Raw genomic sequence first — 14,363 nt, forward strand, 5'->3', positions numbered from 1 at the left:
AAAAAAAAACACATTTTTCATGTGAAATATGTTTGTTCCACATACGAAATTTTAAACATGCCCGAAAAGTATCCAAAGCAGGTTTAGTTCTAAAGGTCTTGGCGTCATGAGTTCAAATATATAAATTATTTGAAAAACGAGCTTATGTTTCAAAAGATATAAATGTTTTCAGTTGGCTAAGATGAAATAAAGTCAATGGATTTGTTGCAAGGGAGGAAGAAGAAACCCATACCTGTGTGTGTGTGTGTGTGTGTGTGAGAGAGAGAGAGAGAGAGAGAGAGAGTTGTGACACCTGTTTCTGCATGTTAAGACAAATGGTGAGAGCCGGCAGATGTATTGCATCTGGTACTCGCTTTGTATAGGCAAAAAAAGAAATAATAACTGCCTATTGTTCGGATCTTAAAGCAACTTATGTGTGGTTGGATCATTAGTGTAGATAACGTTGCCACTCAAAGTGACTTTGTGTGTGGGAAGCTGATGGGAGGACTATGCGGCGGCGTCACCTGGCGGGAGGTGGCCCCCATATAGCAGGAGGTGGCGTGGTGGATTTTTTTACTAGCCGCCGGGCACAAGACGATTCTCGTATTTTCTCCAGCCAAAGCAATCAGGTGTTGTGCATGTATGGTGAAGGGTAGAGATCGAGTTGGCTAGCTAGGTCTCGTGCGTACTGGTCGATCACGATAGATTGAGCCAGCTTGGGGCAGAAACCAAGATAGTCAACAAGCTTCATCTGCTTGTCGTTGGTCGTTGGTTGTGACGTGTCGTCGGAAAATCCTCCCCGGAATGTTTTCAAACACGGGACTAGTTGCTTGGAATGCCACTCGGATTTTGTGCTTCCACAGCTGGGTGACAAACCCGGATTGAGTTCCTCCGAGCCAACATGGTCATCTTCGCATGGAAGCCAACTGACAATGCCCGGAGTACCCATGGAGCTCGCCGAGCATGCTATTCACATCCAGCTGGATGACACACCAGTCAACAAAGCCTCCGGTGTTTCACTAAGGGCACTACCGCAGATCAGATTGCAACTTCTCGTCACGTGGTTCATCTGGGAGGTACTCCACCCCGAGTGGATCACCAACCCCATGATGGTACTCAAACACACTGCAAAACTATGTATGTGCATCGACTTTACCAGACTCAATAAAGCATCCGAAGGACCCGTTTGCACTCCCTCGAATCGATCAGGTGCTTGACTCCACCGTTGGCTGTGAATTCCTCTGATTTATGGATGCCTATTTCAAATAAAGGAGGAGGATCAAGAAAAGACTTTGTTCATCACACCCTTCGGAGTCTTCTACTACATTGCCATACCTTTTGGCCTGAAAAACACAAGTACCAACGGTTCAGAAAGCGCCGCCTTCCAGACCAAATGGGCAGGAATGTCGAGACTTATGTCGACGACGTGGTGAAAAAGTTTGCTAGGCTAAAGGATGCCCTCCCGCAAACTGGTTCACTACTTCCAAGCACACCCAATCACCATTGTTGTGCCATCAGGGGTGGCTGAGATCATCACCAACCAGGAAACTACTGGTCGAATTGTCGCAATTGCCATGGAGTTGCAGCCCTACGGGCTCACCTATGCGTCCCGCAACACCATCAAGTCCGAGGCCCTAGCCGGCTTTTTTGGCCAAACGAACGGAGGTCCAACTCCCCCTGTTATCACCAACATAGAACACAAGACACTTCTCTTGCACGGCTCCAAGAGGTTCGAGGGCGGGGGTGTCGTGTTGATTTCCCCCATGTGAGAGCAGTTCAAGTACGTCCTACAACTCCACTTCTTGGCGTCTAACAATGCCATGGAATACAAAGCTTTGCTACATGGCATGTGTAGACCGTTTCACTCAGAATAAGAAACCTCTACACCATCGGTGATTCCTCGTTGGTCGTGGGTCAATGCATGAACTCCATGGCCACGACCCCGAGATGGAGGCATACCTCAGCGCAATGTAAGGTTCTTCAAGAACCATGTCTTGGGAGCTATGGACCAATCGCAACGTGAGGGTCTTTAAGAACACGAGAACCTTACCCACCATCATGTTCCAATGAATCAAATTGGGTTTTCGCGGGTGTAATAAAAATTGTGGTTCATCTTTTACTGAGAGAGTAGAGCCCTCCTCTATTTCTAAGCCTTCGGGCAACACTTTATGGCTCTTCTCCTTATTTAATGAACTAAGGAAAATCTATTGCCTTTCTTAAAAAAAAGAAAGAATAAGTGCCTGTTCGGAACAAAGGAAAAGTACAGAAAAGGTAGAGGAAACAGATTCCTAAGGAACTGTTGCTTTTTGGGCGTTCGGGATAAAGGAATCCCTGCTTACCGATCTTGAGGAAAGTTTCCCTTACCTGCATTTTCACCGAAAAACAAACATCTAGCGCTATCTCATTTTTTCGTGCGGCCGGAGGCAGGGGAAGGGAATAAGCTACCGAGACATGCATGCAGGGACCCACATGAGCAGTAAACAATTGGTTGATCTTTCACCTTGAGGCACACATACACAAGCATCCAAGCAACTCGGGACCCACATGTGCTGGATTCCTTCTCCTGTGTTCTGAAGGCCAATGGTGTGGCTTCATGCAGCGGTTTCCATTCTATGTTTTGCATCTCTCTTCCTTTTCATTTCCCCTGTTTTGTTCTAAACCTATGTTTTCTATATTCCTCTAATGCAAACAGGCCCTAATCTTATAAGGAAGAGTAATAGTTGAATGCCCGTACTTCTGATTATAGGTGGCAGTGCGCACTCCCTAACCAACCAAACTTGTATTGCAACATTGTGTTATTAGTTTAATGAAAATATATTAGGTATTGGAGCTCCCACACATTAAAAAACAATTTTCTCCAAATTAGGCACATCTTAGGGAATCAACATCGAAAAACTTTTCCAAACTGGAGTTGTGGCTAATGCGGAGAACAAGCAAAATAGGTAGAAAGGAAGAACACGGAACATACATACCCGACTTTTCCGGATCCGAATGGTGAATCTTGATATGCTCTAAAGCATGGTAAGACAGCATGTATTCCTTGAATTCCTTCCGCAGCTTTTTTGATTTCTAACAAAATAGAGCATAGATTAACTATTTACCTAGCTAGTGCACGCATATCCCCTTACCTGCATCTTCAGGGGGATATCAATTTGGTATCATAATTATTGATACATATTTCCTAAAAGTTTTGTCCAAGGTAGGATTATTTTTTTATTACTCTTTCCCCCGGAAAAACGAAAAAGAGATTAGTTGATCTTATCCCCCTGAAGGACAAGATTTTAAGCAAGATTTTTATAAAACATATTTTGATTATGAATCCCAGGACATGCATGCAATGACATCTTTGCTGAGGAGATTTTTACAAATATACCCCTCTACACATCATGATCATAAAAAAACCTGTGAACGGAATTGTCAAATCTACCCCGGCGGGATGACAGCGAAGCGACACGTGGCATGTCCTGCCAACTGAGGTGCACTGGCGGAATTGGTGGGAAGCTAAAGTGGAAAATTGAGCGGCACCACAACCTACCGGCAGCTGTGTAGCCAATTAGCTACTGACACCTCGTACCGTATAACGAATCATGTGTTTCATAAAAAGTTTCCAATGTTTATAAAATGTTGGTATTCCAGCAGTTGTTCCACTAGCATAGTACTATTTTTCTCAGACTACCGGGGCTGATGTAATACTTTTTGTCAGTCAAGGACATGCATGCATATGCGTCCTCTCTTCCTCTCCAAACAAATGCATGGACTTTATTTCATCTTATTGAATTAAAAACATTCATACCTTTTAAATCATAAGTTCATATTTGAAATAGTTTATATATTTGAACTCCTGGCGCAAAGACCTTTAGAACTGGACTGATCTTGGATGCATTTCAAACACATTTAAATTTCAACGTTTCATATTTCGTATGTGAAACAAACACATAAAACTAGAAAAATGTGGAATAGACCTTTTTCAATAGAAAAATGTGGAACCAACCTATTTCAGTATTTCATAATTGTGAAACCGATTATTTGGAAATCACAACTTGTGGAACTGATTATTTGGAAATGTGTAACATTTTATTTTAAGATTATGAAATATGTCATTTCACAGATGTGTAGCTGAAATTGATGTGATTTTGTGAAACAAGTCAGTAACATATTTCATAATTGTAATATACATTTGTGAGACTGATTATTTGAAAATATAACATATTTCATAGTTTTAAAATAAATGGTTACACATTTCCAAATAATCAATTTCATAACGATACATTATCCTTTCACTTAATGTGGTGACTACAAATCAAAAACATACATTTCACTTTTCATGGTTTCACAAGAAACATCTATTTCAATTGCACATTTCATAAAAAACCTAATTTACTCATTTGAAATGAATTGTTTCACATTTTCAAATAGTCCGTTTCACAAGTTGACATTTCCGTATCATATTTTTTTTTCACTTTCATAACCTATATTTCAGTTTTCACTGTCTTGTTTCACACAAAAAAAAACACATTTTTCATGTGAAATATGTTTGTTCCACATACGAAATTTTAAACATGCCCGAAAAGTATCCAAAGCAGGTTTAGTTCTAAAGGTCTTGGCGTCATGAGTTCAAATATATAAATTATTTGAAAAACGAGCTTATGTTTCAAAAGATATAAATGTTTTCAGTTGGCTAAGATGAAATAAAGTCAATGGATTTGTTGCAAGGGAGGAAGAAGAAACCCATACCTATGTGTGTGTGTGTGTGTGTGTGAGAGAGAGAGAGAGAGAGAGTTGTGACACCTGTTTCTGCATGTTAAGACAAATGGTGGGAGCCGGCAGATGTATTGCATCTGGTACTCGCTTTGTATAGGCAAAAAAAGAAATAATAACTGCCTATTGTTCGGATCTTAAAGCAACTTATGTGTGGTTGGATCATTAGTGTAGATAACGTTGCCACTCAAAGTGACTTTGTGTGTGGGAAGCTGATGGGAGGACTATGCGGCGGCGTCACCTGGCGGGAGGTGGCCCCCATATAGCGGGAGGTGGCGTGGTGGATTTTTTTACTAGCCGCCGGGCACAAGACGATTCTCGTATTTTCTCCAGCCAAAGCAATCAGGTGTTGTGCATGTATGGTGAAGGGTAGAGATCGAGTTGGCTAGCTAGGTCTCGTGCGTACTGGTCGATCACGATAGATTGAGCCAGCTTGGGGCAGAAACCAAGATAGTCAACAAGCTTCATCTGCTTGTCGTTGGTCGTTGGTTGTGACGTGTCGTCGGAAAATCCTCCCCGGAATGTTTTCAAACACGGGACTAGTTGCTTGGAATGCCACTCGGATTTTGTGCTTCCACAGCTGGGTGACAAACCCGGATTGAGTTCCTCCGAGCCAACATGGTCATCTTCGCATGGAAGCCAACTGACAATGCCCAGAGTACCCATGGAGCTCGCCGAGCATGCTGTTCACATCCAGCTGGATGACACACCAGTCAACAAAGCCTCCGGTGTTTCACTAAGGGCACTACCGCAGATCAGATTGCAACTTCTCGTCACGTGGTTCATCTGGGAGGTACTCCACCCCGAGTGGATCACCAACCCCATGATGGTACTCAAACACACTGCAAAACTATGTATGTGCATCGACTTTACCAGACTCAATAAAGCATCCGAAGGACCCGTTTGCACTCCCTCGAATCGATCAGGTGCTTGACTCCACCGTTGGCTGTGAATTCCTCTGATTTATGGATGCCTATTTCAAATAAAGGAGGAGGATCAAGAAAAGACTTTGTTCATCACACCCTTCGGAGTCTTCTACTACATTGCCATACCTTTTGGCCTGAAAAACACAAGTACCAACGGTTCAGAAAGCGCCGCCTTCCAGACCAAATGGGCAGGAATGTCGAGACTTATGTCGACGACGTGGTGAAAAAGTTTGCTAGGCTAAAGGATGCCCTCCCGCAAACTGGTTCACTACTTCCAAGCACACCCAATCACCATTGTTGTGCCATCAGGGGTGGCTGAGATCATCACCAACCAAGAAACTACTGGTCGAATTGTCGCAATTGCCATGGAGTTGCAGCCCTACGGGCTCACCTATGCGTCCCGCAACACCATCAAGTCCGAGGCCCTAGCCGGCTTTTTTGGCCAAACGAACGGAGGTCCAACTCCCCCTGTTATCACCAACATAGAACACAAGACACTTCTCTTGCACGGCTCCAAGAGGTTCGAGGGCGGGGGTGTCGTGTTGATTTCCCCCATGTGAGAGCAGTTCAAGTACGTCCTACAACTCCACTTCTTGGCGTCTAACAATGCCATGGAATACAAAGCTTTGCTACATGGCATGTGTAGACCGTTTCACTCAGAATAAGAAACCTCTACACCATCGGTGATTCCTCGTTGGTCGTGGGTCAATGCATGAACTCCATGGCCACGACCCCGAGATGGAGGCATACCTCAGCGCAATGTAAGGTTCTTCAAGAACCATGTCTTGGGAGCTATGGACCAATCGCAACGTGAGGGTCTTTAAGAACACGAGAACCTTACCCACCATCATGTTCCAATGAATCAAATTGGGTTTTCGCGGGTGTAATAAAAATTGTGGTTCATCTTTTACTGAGAGAGTAGAGCCCTCCTCTATTTCTAAGCCTTCGGGCAACACTTTATGGCTCTTCTCCTTATTTAATGAACTAAGGAAAATCTATTGCCTTTCTTAAAAAAAAGAAAGAATAAGTGCCTGTTCGGAACAAAGGAAAAGTACAGAAAAGGTAGAGGAAACAGATTCCTAAGGAACTGTTGCTTTTTGGGCGTTCGGGATAAAGGAATCCCTGCTTACCGATCTTGAGGAAAGTTTCCCTTACCTGCATTTTCACCGAAAAACAAACATCTAGCGCTATCTCATTTTTTCGTGCGGCCGGAGGCAGGGGAAGGGAATAAGCTACCGAGACATGCATGCAGGGACCCACATGAGCAGTAAACAATTGGTTGATCTTTCACCTTGAGGCACACATACACAAGCATCCAAGCAACTCGGGACCCACATGTGCTGGATTCCTTCTCCTGTGTTCTGAAGGCCAATGGTGTGGCTTCATGCAGCGGTTTCCATTCTATGTTTTGCATCTCTCTTCCTTTTCATTTCCCCTGTTTTGTTCTAAACCTATGTTTTCTATATTCCTCTAATGCAAACAGGCCCTAATCTTATAAGGAAGAGTAATAGTTGAATGCCCGTACTTCTGATTATAGGTGGCAGTGCGCACTCCCTAACCAACCAAACTTGTATTGCAACATTGTGTTATTAGTTTAATGAAAATATATTAGGTATTGGAGCTCCCACACATTAAAAAACAATTTTCTCCAAATTAGGCACATCTTAGGGAATCAACATCGAAAAACTTTTCCAAACTGGAGTTGTGGCTAATGCGGAGAACAAGCAAAATAGGTAGAAAGGAAGAACACGGAACATACATACCCGACTTTTCCGGATCCGAATGGTGAATCTTGATATGCTCTAAAGCATGGTAAGACAGCATGTATTCCTTGAATTCCTTCCGCAGCTTTTTTGATTTCTAACAAAATAGAGCATAGATTAACTATTTACCTAGCTAGTGCACGCATATCCCCTTACCTGCATCTTCAGGGGGATATCAATTTGGTATCATAATTATTGATACATATTTCCTAAAAGTTTTGTCCAAGGTAGGATTATTTTTTTATTACTCTTTCCCCTGGAAAAACGAAAAAGAGATTAGTTGATCTTATCCCCCTGAAGGACAAGATTTTAAGCAAGATTTTTATAAAACATATTTTGATTATGAATCCCAGGACATGCATGCAATGACATCTTTGCTGAGGAGATTTTTACAAATATACCCCTCTACACATCATGATCATAAAAAAACCTGTGAACGGAATTGTCAAATCTACCCCGGCGGGATGACAGCGAAGCGACACGTGGCATGTCCTGCCAACTGAGGTGCACTGGCGGAATTGGTGGGAAGCTAAAGTGGAAAATTGAGCGGCACCGCAACCTACCGGCAGCTGTGTAGCCAATTAGCTACTGACACCTCGTACCGTATAACGAATCATGTGTTTCATAAAAAGTTTCCAATGTTTATAAAATGTTGGTATTCCAGCAGTTGTTCCACTAGCATAGTACTATTTTTCTCAGACTACCGGGGCTGATGTAATACTTTTTGTCAGGCAAGGACATGCATGCATATGCGTCCTCTCTTCCTCTCCAAACAAATGCATGGACTTTATTTCATCTTATTGAATTAAAAACATTCATACCTTTTAAATCATAAGTTCATATTTGAAATAGTTTATATATTTGAACTCCTGGCGCAAAGACCTTTAGAACTGGACTGATCTTGGATGCATTTCAAACACATTTAAATTTCAACGTTTCATATTTCGTATGTGAAACAAACACATAAAACTAGAAAAATGTGGAATAGACCTTTTTCAATAGAAAAATGTGGAACCAACCTATTTCAGTATTTCATAATTGTGAAACCGATTATTTGGAAATCACAACTTGTGGAACTGATTATTTGGAAATGTGTAACATTTTATTTTAAGATTATGAAATATGTCATTTCACAGATGTGTAGCTGAAATTGATGTGATTTTGTGAAACAAGTCAGTAACATATTTCATAATTGTAATATACATTTGTGAGACTGATTATTTGAAAATATAACATATTTCATAGTTTTAAAATAAATGGTTACACATTTCCAAATAATCAATTTCATAACGATACATTATCCTTTCACTTAATGTGGTGACTACAAATCAAAAACATACATTTCACTTTTCATGGTTTCACAAGAAACATCTATTTCAATTGCACATTTCATAAAAAACCTAATTTACTCATTTGAAATGAATTGTTTCACATTTTCAAATAGTCCGTTTCACAAGTTGACATTTCCGTATCATATTTTTTTTCACTTTCATAACCTATATTTCAGTTTTCACTGTCTTGTTTCACACAAAAAAAACACATTTTTCATGTGAAATATGTTTGTTCCACATACGAAATTTTAAACATGCCCGAAAAGTATCCAAAGCAGGTTTAGTTCTAAAGGTCTTGGCGTCATGAGTTCAAATATATAAATTATTTGAAAAACGAGCTTATGTTTCAAAAGATATAAATGTTTTCAGTTGGCTAAGATGAAATAAAGTCAATGGATTTGTTGCAAGGGAGGAAGAAGAAACCCATACCTGTGTGTGTGTGTGTGAGAGAGAGAGAGAGAGAGAGAGAGTTGTGACACCTGTTTCTGCATGTTAAGACAAATGGTGGGAGCCGGCAGATGTATTGCATCTGGTACTCGCTTTGTATAGGCAAAAAAAGAAATAATAACTGCCTATTGTTCGGATCTTAAAGCAACTTATGTGTGGTTGGATCATTAGTGTAGATAACGTTGCCACTCAAAGTGACTTTGTGTGTGGGAAGCTGATGGGAGGACTATGCAGCGGCATCACCTGGCGGGAGGTGGCCCCCATATAGCGGGAGGTGGCGTGGTGGATTTTTTTACTAGCCGCCGGGCACAAGACGATTCTCGTATTTTCTCCAGCCAAAGCAATCAGGTGTTGTGCATGTATGGTGAAGGGTAGAGATCGAGTTGGCTAGCTAGGTCTCGTGCGTACTGGTCGATCACGATAGATTGAGCCAGCTTGGGGCAGAAACCAAGATAGTCAACAAGCTTCATCTGCTTGTCGTTGGTCGTTGGTTGTGACGTGTCGTCGGAAAATCCTCCCCGGAATGTTTTCAAACACGGGACTAGTTGCTTGGAATGCCACTCGGATTTTGTGCTTCCACAGCTGGGTGACAAACCCGGATTGAGTTCCTCCGAGCCAACATGGTCATCTTCGCATGGAAGCCAACTGACAATGCCCGGAGTACCCATGGAGCTCGCCGAGCATGCTGTTCACATCCAGCTGGATGACACACCAGTCAACAAAGCCTCCGGTGTTTCACTAAGGGCACTACCGCAGATCAGATTGCAACTTCTCGTCACGTGGTTCATCTGGGAGGTACTCCACCCCGAGTGGATCACCAACCCCATGATGGTACTCAAACACACTGCAAAACTATGTATGTGCATCGAATTTACCAGACTCAATAAAGCATCCGAAGGACCCGTTTGCACTCCCTCGAATCGATCAGGTGCTTGACTCCACCGTTGGCTGTGAATTCCTCTGATTTATGGATGCCTATTTGAAATAAAGGAGGAGGATCAAGAAAAGACTTTGTTCATCACACCCTTCGGAGTCTTCTACTACATTGCCATACCTTTTGGCCTGAAAAACACAAGTACCAACGGTTCAGAAAGCGTCGCCTTCCAGACCAAATGGGCAGGAATGTCGAGACTTATGTCGACGACGTGGTGAAAAAGTTTGCTAGGCTAAAGGATGCCCTCCCGCAAACTGGTTCACTACTTCCAAGCACACCCAATCACCATTGTTGTGCCATCAGGGGTGGCTGAGATCATCACCAACCAAGAAACTACTGGTCGAATTGTCGCAATTGCCATGGAGTTGCAGCCCTACGGGCTCACCTATGCGTCCCGCAACACCATCAAGTCCGAGGCCCTAGCCGGCTTTTTTGGCCAAACGAACGGAGGTCCAACTCCCCCTGTTATCACCAACATAGAACACAAGACACTTCTCTTGCACGGCTCCAAGAGGTTCGAGGGCGGGGGTGTCGTGTTGATTTCCCCCATGTGAGAGCAGTTCAAGTACGTCCTACAACTCCACTTCTTGGCGTCTAACAATGCCATGGAATACAAAGCTTTGCTACATGGCATGTGTAGACCGTTTCACTCAGAATAAGAAACCTCTACACCATCGGTGATTCCTCGTTGGTCGTGGGTCAATGCATGAACTCCATGGCCACGACCCCGAGATGGAGGCATACCTCAGCGCAATGTAAGGTTCTTCAAGAACCATGTCTTGGGAGCTATGGACCAATCGCAACGTGAGGGTCTTTAAGAACACGAGAACCTTACCCACCATCATGTTCCAATGAATCAAATTGGGTTTTCGCGGGTGTAATAAAAATTGTGGTTCATCTTTTACTGAGAGAGTAGAGCCCTCCTCTATTTCTAAGCCTTCGGGCAACACTTTATGGCTCTTCTCCTTATTTAATGAACTAAGGAAAATCTATTGCCTTTCTTAAAAAAAAGAAAGAATAAGTGCCTGTTCGGAACAAAGGAAAAGTACAGAAAAGGTAGAGGAAACAGATTCCTAAGGAACTGTTGCTTTTTGGGCGTTCGGGATAAAGGAATCCCTGCTTACCGATCTTGAGGAAAGTTTCCCTTACCTGCATTTTCACCGAAAAACAAACATCTAGCGCTATCTCATTTTTTCGTGCGGCCGGAGGCAGGGGAAGGGAATAAGCTACCGAGACATGCATGCAGGGACCCACATGAGCAGTAAACAATTGGTTGATCTTTCACCTTGAGGCACACATACACAAGCATCCAAGCAACTCGGGACCCACATGTGCTGGATTCCTTCTCCTGTGTTCTGAAGGCCAATGGTGTGGCTTCATGCAGCGGTTTCCATTCTATGTTTTGCATCTCTCTTCCTTTTCATTTCCCCTGTTTTGTTCTAAACCTATGTTTTCTATATTCCTCTAATGCAAACAGGCCCTAATCTTATAAGGAAGAGTAATAGTTGAATGCCCGTACTTCTGATTATAGGTGGCAGTGCGCACTCCCTAACCAACCAAACTTGTATTGCAACATTGTGTTATTAGTTTAATGAAAATATATTAGGTATTGGAGCTCCCACACATTAAAAAACAATTTTCTCCAAATTAGGCACATCTTAGGGAATCAACATCGAAAAACTTTTCCAAACTGGAGTTGTGGCTAATGCGGAGAACAAGCAAAATAGGTAGAAAGGAAGAACACGGAACATACATACCCGACTTTTCCGGATCCGAATGGTGAATCTTGATATGCTCTAAAGCATGGTAAGACAGCATGTATTCCTTGAATTCCTTCCGCAGCTTTTTTGATTTCTAACAAAATAGAGCATAGATTAACTATTTACCTAGCTAGTGCACGCATATCCCCTTACCTGCATCTTCAGGGGGATATCAATTTGGTATCATAATTATTGATACATATTTCCTAAAAGTTTTGTCCAAGGTAGGATTATTTTTTTATTACTCTTTCCCCTGGAAAAACGAAAAAGAGATTAGTTGATCTTATCCCCCTGAAGGACAAGATTTTAAGCAAGATTTTTATAAAACATATTTTGATTATGAATCCCAGGACATGCATGCAATGACATCTTTGCTGAGGAGATTTTTACAAATATACCCCTCTACACATCATGATCATAAAAAAACCTGTGAACGGAATTGTCAAATCTACCCCGGCGGGATGACAGCGAAGCGACACGTGGCATGTCCTGCCAACTGAGGTGCACTGGCGGAATTGGTGGGAAGCTAAAGTGGAAAATTGAGCGGCACCGCAACCTACCGGCAGCTGTGTAGCCAATTAGCTACTGACACCTCGTACCGTATAACGAATCATGTGTTTCATAAAAAGTTTCCAATGTTTATAAAATGTTGGTATTCCAGCAGTTGTTCCACTAGCATAGTACTATTTTTCTCAGACTACCGGGGCTGATGTAATACTTTTTGTCAGGCAAGGACATGCATGCATATGCGTCCTCTCTTCCTCTCCAAACAAATGCATGGACTTTATTTCATCTTATTGAATTAAAAACATTCATACCTTTTAAATCATAAGTTCATATTTGAAATAGTTTATATATTTGAACTCCTGGCGCAAAGACCTTTAGAACTGGACTGATCTTGGATGCATTTCAAACACATTTAAATTTCAACGTTTCATATTTCGTATGTGAAACAAACACATAAAACTAGAAAAATGTGGAATAGACCTTTTTCAATAGAAAAATGTGGAACCAACCTATTTCAGTATTTCATAATTGTGAAACCGATTATTTGGAAATCACAACTTGTGGAACTGATTATTTGGAAATGTGTAACATTTTATTTTAAGATTATGAAATATGTCATTTCACAGATGTGTAGCTGAAATTGATGTGATTTTGTGAAACAAGTCAGTAACATATTTCATAATTGTAATATACATTTGTGAGACTGATTATTTGAAAATATAACATATTTCATAGTTTTAAAATAAATGGTTACACATTTCCAAATAATCAATTTCATAACGATACATTATCCTTTCACTTAATGTGGTGACTACAAATCAAAAACATACATTTCACTTTTCATGGTTTCACAAGAAACATCTATTTCAATTGCACATTTCATAAAAAACCTAATTTACTCATTTGAAATGAATTGTTTCACATTTTCAAATAGTCCGTTTCACAAGTTGACATTTCCGTATCATATTTTTTTTTCACTTTCATAACCTATATTTCAGTTTTCACTGTCTTGTTTCACACAAAAAAAACACATTTTTCATGTGAAATATGTTTGTTCCACATACGAAATTTTAAACATGCCCGAAAAGTATCCAAAGCAGGTTTAGTTCTAAAGGTCTTGGCGTCATGAGTTCAAATATATAAATTATTTGAAAAACGAGCTTATGTTTCAAAAGATATAAATGTTTTCAGTTGGCTAAGATGAAATAAAGTCAATGGATTTGTTGCAAGGGAGGAAGAAGAAACCCATACCTGTGTGTGTGTGTGTGTGTGTGAGAGAGAGAGAGAGAGAGAGTTGTGACACCTGTTTCTGCATGTTAAGACAAATGGTGGGAGCCGGCAGATGTATTGCATCTGGTACTCGCTTTGTATAGGCAAAAAAAGAAATAATAACTGCCTATTGTTCGGATCTTAAAGCAACTTATGTGTGGTTGGATCATTAGTGTAGATAACGTTGCCACTCAAAGTGACTTTGTGTGTGGGAAGCTGATGGGAGGACTATGCGGCGGCATCACCTGGCGGGAGGTGGCCCTCATATAGCGGGAGGTGGCGTGGTGGATTTTTTTACTAGCCGCCGGGCACAAGACGATTCTCGTATTTTCTCCAGCCAAAGCAATCAGGTGTTGTGCATGTATGGTGAAGGGTAGAGATCGAGTTGGCTAGCTAGGTCTCGTGCGTACTGGTCGATCACGATAGATTGAGCCAGCTTGGGGCAGAAACCAAGATAGTCAACAAGCTTCATCTGCTTGTCGTTGGTCGTTGGTTGTGACGTGTCGTCGGAAAATCCTCCCCGGAATGTTTTCAAACACGGGACTAGTTGCTTGGAATGCCACTCGGATTTTGTGCTTCCACAGCTGGGTGACAAACCCGGATTGAGTTCCTCCGAGCCAACATGGTCATCTTCGCATGGAAGCCAACTGACAATGCCCGGAGTACCCATGGAGCTCGCCGAGCATGCT

This window comes from Triticum dicoccoides, chromosome 6B, assembly GCF_002162155.2.
Source record: "Triticum dicoccoides isolate Atlit2015 ecotype Zavitan chromosome 6B, WEW_v2.0, whole genome shotgun sequence".
Lineage (NCBI taxonomy): Eukaryota > Viridiplantae > Streptophyta > Magnoliopsida > Poales > Poaceae > Triticum > Triticum dicoccoides.